The following is a 7661-nucleotide window of genomic DNA, read 5'->3' on the forward strand; positions in this document are numbered from 1 at the left end:
GTCCAGGGCAAAAGGCATGGTATGCCTAGTAAGCCCAGGTAGACCTGGAAGTAGAAGTTGAAACTGTGCAGATGTCACCTGTGGTGCCGGGGAGCAACTTGGTTGGGCAGCAGGAGGGACAAGCAATCTGTAGAGAGGACAGGGAGGAGTGCACACCACCGCCACCTGTGGCGCCGGGTTTTGATTCGATTTGGCAGCAGGGTGAAGTGGGCAAACAATTGCAAGAAAGGTCGGAGCCGGGGCCGATGTGCCCGACTCGACAGCAAAAGTTTGGCCCACCGGGGGGAGGTGGGGGCCTGGGGCCCCTTGAAAGCCAGTTTGTGATTCCCCATGGGACTCAACAGCTTAGGGCTATGGTAAACCACTTGAGTAAGCTCACACATAAGGGAGATCCCTCAGTTCACTTTTTGGAAGTGGAACAAGCAGCAGGCATTAATGAGTGCGACGACTCAGAAATGGCCAAGATGCTCCTGTTCACCTTGGATGGCAAGCTGTACCAGTCCCTCTCTGCTGAGTGCAAGAAGGGACAGGGAGGGTACGCTGTCCTCCGGGATCAAGTTCTGGAGGCGATGGGAATGAATGATGGTAGTCCGTTCGCCCGGGTGGAGAAGCCTACTCAGTTAGCAGGGGAGACCCCACAGGCTTTCGCAGACAGGCTGTGGCCTGTGTACAGGAGTGCCTGTAATGGGGATCTTGACCGGGCTAACTTGAACCAGGATGAACTGGCTCACTGGCTCCGAAGTCTGGTGGCAAACAGCTTGCCACGGATCAGAGCCAAGGCCGAGCTGTGGTTCGACCCAAAGGGCCCCCAGGTCACCGAGGAGACAGTGGTCAGACAGCTGACCCTGGCTTACCGCAACGGTAGGGGGGCAGACGAACCACAGACAAAAGGGAAAGTGCACGAGTTTAAACCCAGCCAGGGTAAGAAGGAATGGCACCAGGAAGGGGGTAACCCTTCCGATGTGAGGCGTAACTGCTTCGGGTGCGGGAAGAGTGGGCATTGGAGATGGGACTGTAAAAATCCTTGGAAGGATAGTGCAGGAAAGAATGCCCCAGCTCCCGCCCCAAAAGCAGAAACACAGGCCTCTACCCCCACAGTAGATTCGATAGTAGCTGCACTTCAGGTTTTGTTGGCTGGCCCAGGGAAGGTAGCCACAGCCACGGGTGCTTTAACTCCATCTGCCCCCCCAGTTAACACAGACTTATGACTAGAGCCAGCGCAGCCTGTCTACCTGTGTCCCCTTGAGTATGATGTATGGAAAAGACTGCTTGTTAAGATGGAGGTGGAAAAGGTAAAAGGGACCTATCTGTTGGACACGGGAGCTTCAAGCACCATAGTCTACTCAGATAACCCTGCTACCTCACCTCTGTCTAACGGGGTCCCATACAGCTTAGTGGGGTTCACAGGTAACGAGCAGGTTGGCTCATTCTCTGTCCCGCTGTCCATTCATTTAGGAGCATTCCACACCAAGTGGACTTGTGTTTTAATGAAGTGGGAGCAGGAAGGGAAGGGGATCCTGAGGGCTGATTTTATCATAGGCCACCGGATCCTAGTGGATCTTAGGAACCACTGTCTGTGGGGAGCATGCACCGGCAAAGAGGGTAAAGTGGCAGTTATCCCAGGGAAGCAGGGGAAGGGAACCCTGTGTACCCTAAAACCCAAGGAGGGTTACGACCTCGAGCAAATGGTCAGTAACACTCCAGTGGAGTACCAGGCATTTGTGCGAGCACATCTCAACGCATTTGCCGCCCATAAGCATGATTGTGGGAGGGTGAACGGGGTAGAAGTGAGTGTAGATGGGGACCCCATGACCCGACCACAAAAGCAGTATAATTACCCAAAAGAGGCAGAGAAGGACATGGAGACAGCCATGACCTCTCTGGTCAAACAGGGGGTATTGAGACCAATAGCCACCCATGTAAACTCTCCGTTGTGGCCGGTTAGGAAACCGGACAACTCCTGGAGAGCCACGGTGGACGATCGGGTGCTCAATAGGAACATCCCCGTCTGTGCACCCACGGTAGCAGCCGTCGCCGACCTCATAGGAAGTATTCCAGCCTCTGCGACCACCTTCACGGTGCTGGATATTTCCAACGGGTTTTGGTCTATCCCTCTGAGGAGAGAGGACCAGTACAAGTTCGCCTTTACGTTTAAGGGCCAACAGTACACCTGGAACTGCCTACCACAGGGGTTCCACAACAGCCCCAGCATCTTCCATCAGTGTATGGCAGATTGCTTAAAAGGTTTCAGCCGACCCCGACAGTTAGTCCAGTATGTGGTTGACTTGCTCCTATTCACTGATGAAGGAGAGGAACATGGTCCACTACTGGCTGAACTGCTGGAGTTGCTGAAGCAGGAAGGATTTAAGGTAAACCCCAAGAAGGTACAGATCGGCCAAAAGGAAGTCAAGTTCCTAGGGCTGGCTGTAAGAGCAGGCGAAAGGGCCATAGATAAAACCAGAAGGGAAGCAGTGCAGGAGTTACCAGCCCCCAAGAGGGAGGGTAACCAAAGGGCAGATGAACTAGCCAAGCAGGGAGCTAGGGAAGGAGAGTTTTGGGACCCCTACCAGACAGGGTCGGTAGCCGCAATCCGGGATAAGGGAGGCACACAAGGGGTAACCTTGGTCCCGGACCTAAAGCAGGCCCAGGTACAGGATCCCATCCTCAGAGCCGTCGTGAACGCGCTCACAGAAGGGGAGAAAGTAGACGGCAAGGCGGAGAGCGGAGAACAGTCAGCAAGGGTTAACCACACTAAGGCTAGCGAGCAGCCACCTGCAGCTGCGGCTGATTCACAGACCGCAAAGGTGGGAGCAGTGAATTGTGTGACTGGAGAGGCCCTCCCACCAATTAAGTGGGATTCAGGTACACTCCAAGTAGTCGGAACCTTAAGGAGGTCTCCTCGCACACCACAGCCTAGACTACCTTGGTCACCTGAGTGTCATTTTAGAGTACGGTCCAGCCCCAGGAGAACCCTTAGCAGGAAGGGAAAACCAAAGGTTAGGGACAAGTCTAGGGATATGGATCCCCAGCCTACAAAGACGAGGGACTCACAGGAGAGGTAGTGTTGGGCAAAGAGAGAGAGAAGGGTCCCCAGCTTGCGGCATCAGGCTGCGGGAAGCCCACAGGACAGGATAGGGATTCGGCAGCCACACCGAAGGGGGTAGTGTGTTGCAGCTCAGGAGAACACACTACCCTGGTTAGCTGGGAGTCAGGGAAACTCCCAGTTGTGTTAAGAAGGACTCTTCGAGTCCGGTGGCACAGGTCACCTTACGCCCAGGCGTACAAGCTGCCCAGATTCCACAAAAGGTACAGGCCAATCAGGAATTAGCCTGGCCATCCGGAGATGGGCGGCAGATGTATATAGCTTTCTGAAGTATTTTAAGTGTGTTTTTACAGTTTGGAAGTTTGGGATTTTAGTGGTTTAATTTTAGTGGTGATAAGTTTAAGTTATGAATTTTGATAACTGTGTCAGGCCAGAGAACCTTCTCGGAACATGGCTATTTTATTTCTGTGTCCCTACAGAAAGGAAGTCGGGATGAGGAAGGTTCTGCTCCTGCTTGCCCTGGTAGGGGTGAGCACCAGTGATCGAGGAGACGTGGAGAACTCCCATATCTATGGGTGTTCAGGAGAGAGAGCACTGATCGTTACCGCAGGGGGTGGCGAACGGGGTGTGGAGGAGCTCGCCATCTACTTCCATGAGGGAAGGTGGCCAGGGTGACTGGGGTCTAACTCGACCCAGTACTCCAGCCAGACCGGGTTCACATACGGGGAGGCCTCCATCTCGTGCCCCAGGGTACAGATCGTTGCCACAAGGGTCAGTGTCACCATGGGGAAACGTGTGTGTTTGACATGTAAGGGACAGATTCCTTTGGATAGGTGGTGGTGGCTCAGAAAACCGAGCAAGGATATAGGAAACCCCGCAGTTGATTGGGAACGATTGGGGAAAAATACCCATCAGACGATTACAGGGACCCGAGGGGGATTGAGTGTGTGCTGGGACAAGTGGTGGGAACCGGATCAGGGGATTTATGTCTGTATGTGGGGGTCAGAGAAGGTCTGCCCCACAGGCGTATCCATCATTTTCCAACGGCAATGGCAAGATGCCGGAGTGGGGGTGGAGTGGGATTCCAGCCTGCATGCATGCGCGGTCCCACACTCCCCGATCCCAGTGAATGCCACTGAACTTGTAACCCGCCCTCGAAAGCCCCTGCCCACGACCACAACATCATGGACTATAGTCCAGTGGTGCCCTACCACCACCAAGAGACCAGGGAATGGTTTAGTCCTAGTACCAACAGATAAGCTGCTGTGCCAGGGGATGCATTATGCAGTGGCCTCAGTGATCCTGAACCTGACCGAGGTGCACTTACCTGAGTGGTGCCCTAAAGAGACAGAACGGTTGTACCAAGCCCTGTTGAAGGAAATGTTTAGAAAGTTTTATGAATCCGACTTTGCCCATGTGGACAAAGCGAAACTGTACAGTTTACATCCTGAACATAATAGGGGCACAGGGAGACAAAGAAGGGGGACCTGGAATGACATTTTTACAGCTTACAGTGATAAACAGCCTAGATGACATAGAGCTGCAAACCCAGATAAATGGTTTAAAGACCCAGTTAAGGAAACTCCTAACAGAGGAGAACACAGTGGTTGGCTCAGAGTTGCATGAGGACCAGGCCATGACGGTCCATTTGAAGGAGATAATAGCTGAGCTGGAGAGACACGCCAAAACAGTAAATGCACTTATACGGGAAGACAGGAATGCTTCAGATCAAGCTGCACAGAATGAGGTGTGCGTGCTATATGGGGCATGGTTGCTGGGCGAGGGCCGCAGTAACCTGGAGGATTTAAAACAAGGTTTAGTCCCCTCCTGGATTAGCAACAAGCACCTCGCAGCCCTCCACTCGTTTAGTAATTTGCTGAGCCCGTGTCAACTCCGTCTAGCTTCTGAAGCCTACCCTGTCCCAGTGGATTGTGGACGTTCCAATCACACTATCATGGGGATAGTAGTGAGGATGCCGGTCATGGGTGGGACAACCTGACCCGCACCAGTATACAGGGTGGAGAACATTGGGATCATTCAAGGGGGTGCACACGTTCGTTTTGCAGAGGTCCCACCGTATGTCATAAAGTGGGAGCACGCTATGACAGGTACAGACCTCTCTGGGTGTCGGAGCCGGGGAGCACACATAATACTGTGTCCCCAGCACTTGAATGCCTATTCGAGACCACAGTGCGGGTTTAAAGCTGCTGGTGCACAACCTGTGAACTGTACCATGGAGGTAGTGGCAAAAGACCATGTTTCTCCCCAGGTAGCATTCATAGGGGGTGGGACATATTGTGTCACCACAAGTGCGCCCCACTACTGGCATGGACAGTACATCTGGTGTCCGGTGAGTGACAGCAGTTTTTATTTTAAACCCGAGGCAGAAGTTCAAGTGGATTGTACCCATCCCTGAACCCTCGACTGTTCACCTAACTGTCAGGGAAAGCATCACCAACCTGCAAAGTTACGTCAAACATTTTGGCTATGAGATTCCCCCTCTACCAGAACATCTTACCGCCCTATTAAAAGCAGTAGTCATCTCACAAAAGCATTTCTATACATTAGAACAGAAGACAGTCGAGATAGGGGCCAAGATATTGGATATTGTGGTTCCACCCTGGTGGGACATTTTTGAAAATATAGAAGTCCCCTCTTGGATTAGGCTGGCTTTCCACATTTTAGTGGTTTGCCAGCTGGGAATAGTTTTCTATTTGTTGTGTGCGTAGTGTAAAGGAAGTGACCAAATGCTCCGCTCTCAGCATGAGGGAGCATGGGACAAGAACAAAAATAAAGGCTATGCCCAGGTATAAAAACAACCGTGAATGTGATTAAAAATAAAGTTGAACAAGTGTGTGTGTCAATTTATTTTTCTTGTGTGCAATGTTTTCCAAGTGGTGCAGGGGTATTGGACCCCATCCGTGCTTGGATGCGAATGTAATAAAAGTTTTGTACTTTGTGTATTTTGATAAACACTACACCTAAGGGGAGTGGGAGAGTGTTTTGTTTGGGTATTAGTTTAGATAATACAGGGGAAGGTTGGCTCCCGAGGATCAGAAATTTTGCTCACACCTGCATGATACTGTAGTGTAATAAAGTATCACAGGGGGGTGTGTAAGGTTTGAAAATTTCTGCACAACCCCAGAACAGAAGGAAAGCTTTATTTTAAAATGATTTTGGAACATCACAGAAGAAATCTGCAAAAAGGATAATTGTGATGGTTGGGCAGAAACAGCATATTTCAAAGAGTTTAAATTAAGGAAGAGATTTTTGGACTGTTTTAAAGGTTATTGGGCAAAAGGGATTTAAAATAAAAATCCCAGGAAGATTTGGCTGGTTTAAAAGGCATGTTCAGGCTTGCAAAAGGCTGGAACAACGGGGAGGCGGGGTGGGCCCCCGAAGTTTGGATATTGGACTGTCTGAGGAATGTCCAGGGCCACCCCAGTTTTACATGAGGACAATGAAGCCTGTTTTCCCGCCCAGAAGTCACAGAGCCAGGTATCAAGTAAACAGGACATGTCCCCAGCCATACAAAAGAAAGAACATCAGCCCTACAGTTACCATAAACAAACCACAGTCCAAAGTCAATTAAAAAGATTTACAAACGTTTTGCATTTTAAATTGGTTTCAAGGCAATCCCGAAACCAGTTAAAGGCCGATTAAGCCTAGATGAACCATCCCCTAAACTCGTTAGATTTGGATGGGCCATCCCCGAAGCTCGTTAAAGTTTTAAAAGACATTAAAAATAGCGAGCCCACCAAATTTAACAAAGAAAACCAAGATTTGGCGGTCAGATAAGCCAGGCCACAAGTTAGTATAATTGAGGCCTGCCTTTTCAGTTCAACAGTTAAGTACAGTACAGACAAGTCGAGTGCAGTACAGGCTGACAGACGAGACCAGCAGAAACAGTTCAAACGGACAGCCAATCCGGGTTCAAGTTCAGCCAACCAGCTCAAGAGAGAGATCATCATTGGAGACTCAAAGGAAGAAAGAAGAAACAGAGATCGCGGCAACCAAAGGCCTACAGAAACCAACACCAGCCAATATTACCACCAACCAGGTAATATTGGGCCACCGCGACCAACAAGGAACCAACCGCCGAAAAACTCACAAACCAAAGACTTGTTTCCACTCTACAGGCTAGTCTGACTTACCCCATGGTAAGAGTTGGACATAAAAGACCCTAAAACTAGCCCTAACTGTTATGTCCGTGTATCTTAATGTTGTGTCCTTCAATAATCAGACAACAGACTGCAGGGAACGATTCAACAGGTGTTTACTGAATGAGGGTTACTCTAGAACTAACTACAGATCACTACTCGGGGTTTATATACAGGTGTGGTCACTGCCGGTACTACAGTATACAGGAGCTGTAAAAAGTAGTTCTCTCCCTTAAGGTATATATACATTACAATTCCTCCCCTTTTAGATTAACAGTACCATAATACTCATTTAACAATTAACATTTTTAATATACAATGTTATATGAAAATAGTCCATTCATACATTCAGTCTCTGGGGAGGCTTCCTGATTCTTTCTGGCTAACGCCTTTCCCGAGTGTCTCGCTCTTGGTGCGGAGGCGATTCTAGCACCCTGTCGTCAGTTGATTCATCAGCT

This window comes from Somniosus microcephalus, chromosome 7 (assembly GCF_052327205.1).
Source record: "Somniosus microcephalus isolate GS21.2 chromosome 7, FLI_Smic_1.0, whole genome shotgun sequence".
In the NCBI taxonomy this organism is placed as follows: Eukaryota; Metazoa; Chordata; class Chondrichthyes; order Squaliformes; family Somniosidae; genus Somniosus; species Somniosus microcephalus.